Source organism: Chrysochloris asiatica, unplaced genomic scaffold (assembly GCF_000296735.1).
Source record: "Chrysochloris asiatica unplaced genomic scaffold, ChrAsi1.0 scaffold00007, whole genome shotgun sequence".
Taxonomy (NCBI): Eukaryota; Metazoa; Chordata; class Mammalia; order Afrosoricida; family Chrysochloridae; genus Chrysochloris; species Chrysochloris asiatica.
The window spans coordinates 2,111,602-2,117,132 of record NW_006408525.1 but is presented as its reverse complement, the minus strand read 5'-3'; positions in this window follow the sequence as shown (position 1 = coordinate 2,117,132).

Sequence of the window (5,531 nt, the reverse complement as noted above, 5' to 3'; positions counted from 1 at the left end):
CAGCAGAATCTGTGATATGGTGGAAATATGTGAAATTGTTCACTGCAGATTAGTAAGTAAACCCATGTCTACCTTATTTATAAGAGTCCTGGTGTGGTGCTGTGGGTTAATGCGCTGGACTGCAAAGTTAGTTTGAACTGCAATAAGGCTATTCCGTATTCTTCACCAACACCATAATTCAAAGATACCAATTCTTTGGTCTTCTTTGTTCATTGTCTGGTTTTAACATGCTTAAGAGGTAATTGACAATACCATGGCATGAGCCAGAGGCACCTTAGTCCTCCAAGTGACATCTTTGCTTTTTAACACTTAAGAGGTTACCAGCTGCTTCTCAGAAACCCTACACAGGCTTACTGTGGGTTGGGACCAATTTGATGGCACTTAACAACACCAACAATCTTAATTATAGGAGTCCTGGTATGGTGCTGTAGGATAATGCACTGGACTGCAAGATCAGTTTGAACCACAAGGTTGGTACTTCAAATTCACCAAGTTGGTCTTCAGAAACCCTAGACAGGGTCGTTATGAATCAGAATCAACTCAACAGCACTTGTCAACAATGCCTTGCTTATTAGGTACACAGTCTGGAAGTATTTGCTATGCACAGCTGAAATTCCGTCTTGGAGAATTCCTGATCTCAGTTGAGGTCTTCTTTCTAGGGTCTTAGGCCACAGACTCACATCTCTCTTTCCTCTGAGCGTCTTTGAAATCCACCTCCCAAATGGTCCTCAGCACGTCTGCTCAAACCTTGTTTTTCCCTTTCCTGAGTATCAAAGATGCTAATTTACTTTATTAAAAAATTCCTGTATCATTTATTTAATCAACTCCAGAGTGCTTTGGGCCTTGTTTGGTTCCAAAGTAACAGTTCCCTTAGTCACTTCCTCCACTGTCTGGAAAGATCTTGGTCTCCAAGGTGATTTCACTCTCTCTCATCTGGGAAGGACGTCAACATTACACAAATGGAAGTCTTGCTATCGATCTGTTTTCTCTTCTTTTAGGGTTCCTGTGAAGAAGTAGTTGGGGTTTTATTTTTAGTAAATCAATGATTCCTTCTGCCTGCACACATGTCTATCTGTCTGTCTATGGGCACAGCCAACCCAGATCCTAGGAAAGCTTCCCTTCCCCTATCTAGACAGTCTGACCCATTGTAGGAGATTCATGCTGAGCAAATGGCATAAGGTCTTTGATTGTTGAATAATGGCAATTTCTTCTCCTCATCTCCAACTGTCATATTTCCTACACATGAAGCCATTCAGTTATCAGCAGTCAACACTGTGGGTTTGAATCACTGAGAAATTCACTATTTCCCATGTTATATTATGCTTCCTAACCTGTGCTTCTGCTCTTCTCTCTGCCCCCAAATGCCATCTCTGCTTCATGCATTTACTCAAAAACACTCATATCTTCTCTTAAAGTAGACATCATGATGCATTGGGAATTCACTGATGTGCAAAAACAGATACTGTCTCATAGGTTTTATCTTAAGAGCAATGGGAAATCATTGAACCATTTTGGGGAGGACACTGGATGTGATTAGATGGGAAAAAAAATCAGTTTGCAGACTGAAGAGTGGAGAACAGATTGAATGGGGCTTGTGTGAATGTGCAATTTTGCTTTGAACCATAACAGAGAAACTGACACTGGATTATCCCTTCTACTATAAATAAGTGCATAATTGGACAGACTATATGAGGAAATTACTTTCTGGCATTGGCAAAGGGCAATCAAGAACAAAACCTCTGAGAAAAAGGAAAATCATAACATGAGGTACCGTTTTCTGTGGTTCTCCATCTAGGGACAATTTCCTGGTTATGATGTGAGAAGGTAGAGCCTAAGCATGGCATGACCACTGAACTGAGGAGGTAGAGATCACAGTTGGGACCGCTGAAATTCCTGTAGTCTGTTGAAGTAGCCATCAGAGTGGAATGAGTGATCTTTGTAGAGAAGTTTCCCAGAAGTCAGTGTGATTGGAGAATTGGGCTACGCATGCATAGGGCAAGACTACACAGAGCTTGTCAGAAGGGTCCATTCTGAGACTGAGAATGAACTAGAAACACTAAATGTTAAGTAACAGTAGAATATACCAAAGTACTGGAGAGACATGATTAGCACCTAGGGCATTTGGTAGAGACATCATTTTGAAGAAAGAACCAAAGTTGTTCTGACTTCTAGAGTCCTTATTGTTGTTAGACACTGTTGAATCCTTTTGGACTCATAGTGATCTATGTACAAGAATGAAACACTGCCAGGTCCTCACAACTATCTGCATGCTTGAGCCCATTCTTGCAGGTACTGTGTTCATCCATCTCATTGAGGGTCTTCTTTTTCACTGATCCGCTCATAAGCATGGTGTCCTTCTCAGGAACTGGTCCCTCCTGATAACATGTTCCAAGTACTTGAGATGAAATCTTGTCACCCTCAATTCTAATGCATATTATGACTGTACTACTTTCAAGAGATTTGCTCATTCTTCGGGCAGTCTGTGGTATTATTCGGTATTCTTCACCAACACCATAATTCAAAGACATCAATTCTTCTTTCGTCTTCTTGATTAATGGTGCAGTTTTCACATGCATAAGACGTGATTGAAAATACATGGCATGAGTCAGATGCACCTTAGTCCTCCAAATGACATCTTTGCTTTTTAATGCTTATAAGAGGTCTATTGAAACATGATGAAGAGCATCAGAATATTGTCACATATAGTGCCAGAAGATGAGCTCCTAAGGTTGGAAGGCACTCAAAATACAACTGGGGAAGAGCTATCACCTCAAAGAAGAGTTGACTGTGATGACAGAAATGGAGTAAAGCCTTTGGGAACTTCATTTGCTGATGGAGCATAACTCAAAATGAAAAGAAACAGCTATAACATCCATTAATTTTCAGAACACGGAATGTACGAAGTATAAATCTAGGAAAACTGGAAATTGTCAAAAATGAAATGGAATACACAAATATCAATACCCTTAGCATGAGTGAGCTGAAATGGACTGGCATTGGCCACACATAGAATCTGACAATCACATTGATTACTATGCCAGGAATGACAAATTGAAAAGGAACGGCATCACATTCATCATCATAAAGAACATATCAAGATCTGTCTTGCAGTACAACACTGTCTGTGAAAGGATAATATTCATACACCTATAAGGAAGACCAGTTAATACCATTGTTATTCAAATTTACACACCAACCACTAAAGCCAGTGATGATTAAATTGAAGATTTCTACCAACTTCTTCAGACTGAAATTAATCAAACATGCAATCAAGATGTGTTGATAATTACTGGTGTTTGGAATGCAAAGGTTGGAGACAAAGAGGAAGGATCAGTGGTCGGAAAGCATGGCCTTGGTGATAGAAATGATGCTAGAAATAGCATGATAGAATTTTGTAAGGCCAATTAAATCTTCATTGCAAATACCTTTTTTAAACAACATGAAAGATGACTATACACATGGACCTCAAAAGATAAAATACACAGAAATCAAATTGACTACATTTCTGGAAAAAGATGGTGGAAAAGCTCCATATCATCAGTAAAAACAAGGCCAAGGACAGACTGTGGAATAGACCATCAATTGCTCATATGCAAGTTCAGGCTGAAGCTCAAGAAAACTAGAGCAAGTCCATGAGAGCCAAAAGATGACTTGAACATATTCCACCTGAATTTAGAGATCATCTGAAGAACAGGTTTGATGCATTAGATACTAAAGACTGAAGACCATAAAAGTTGTGGATGACATCAAGAACATCATACAGGAAGAAACCAAAAGGTCATTAAGAAGGCAAGAAAGGAAAAGAGCAAAATGGATGTCAGAAGAGACTCTGAAACTTGCTCTCCAGTGTAGAAATGCTAAAGCAAATGGAAGAAATGAGAGATAAAAGAGCTGAAAAGATTTTTTCAAAAGGTAGCCCAAGATGACAAACATTCTAATGAAATGTGCAAATACCTGGAGTTAGAAAACTAAAAGGGAAGAACACGATCAAGCTGAGGGAACTAAAGAAAAAAGTCAAGCCTCAACTTGCAATACTGATTCTATGGGCAAAATGTTGAATGATACAGAAAGCATCAAAAGATATTGGAAGGAATACAGAGAGTCACTATACCACCAAAAAAAAAAAGGTCAATGTTCAAACATTTCAAGAGATAGCATAAGATCAAGAGCCAATGATACTTAAGGACGAAGTCCAAGGTGCATTGCAGGCATCGGCAGTGAACAAGGTACCCAGAACTGATTGAATACAAATTGATATTTTTCAACAAACTGATGCTGCACTGGAGGCACTCACTCATCATTATGCCAAGAAGTTTGGAAGACAACTACCTGGTTATCTGATTGGAAGAGATTCATATTTGTGTCCATTCCGAAAAGAGTTAACCCAATGGAATGCAGAAATCATCAGACAAAATCATTAATATCCCATGCAAACAATACTTTCCTAAAGACAATTCAAAAGCTGCAACCATACATTGACAGAGAACTTCCAGAGGTCCAAGCTGGATTCAGAAGAGGACTTGAAATGAGGGGTATCATTGTTGATGCCAAATGGATCTTGGATGACTGAACAGTTTTCATCTTGTCTACATGGGTCTGGTGAAAGGAGAAAGGGATAAGATTCTTATAATTCAATAGTGAGTAATTGTTATCATGACTAATTGCGACTGTCACAATTGTAAAAGTAGAAGTTTTGTAACAAAAATGGGGGAGTAGTTACTCTTACAGCCCAAAAACAGGACCCTAGGACCATCAAGGGAGAAGAGCACAAGAGGAATGTAGGACCCTATCCAGAGAATCAGTGACACCAAAGACAGAGGCAGAGACGAGGACATGGTGAGTGGGAGCAGTTGATGACTCTAGACTCATGGAAAGAGAGGGACTGAGTGCTGGTGGCCAGGAGGTAAACTTGCAGAATGTGCCCTTTTGTTGTTTAAATGATTATATATTCCTGAGTGTTTTTGTGTACATACCACCCCCTAAAAAAACAGAACAAAACAAAAAACAGAGGGAATGGAAGCAAATACTGTTCAACAATGATACACAGAGGAGTTTGTAATCATTGCAATGAAATGATGGTATAAAGCCTATGTTCTCCCATGTAAACTATCACTCAGTTTATAATAGTAATAATAAAGTTTTTTTAAAAAAATAATGGTTAAAAAAAAAAAAAAAGGATCTTGGCCTTGGCTGAAAGCAGAGAATACCAGAAAGATGTTTACCTGTGCATAATTGACTATGCAAAGACTGTCAACTTTGTGGATCATGACAAGCTATGAACAACATTGTGGAGAATGAGTATTCCAGAACATTTCATTGTGCTCAAGATGAACCTGTACATAGACCTACAAAAGTTGTTCACACAGAACAAGGGAATGCTGAATGGTTTAAAATTAGGAAAAGTGTGCACCAGGTTGTATTCTTTCACCATACTTATTCAGTCTGTATGCTAAACAAATAATCTGAGAAGCTGAATTATATGAAGAAAAACATGGAATCAGGATTGGAGGAAGACTCATTAACAGTGATGT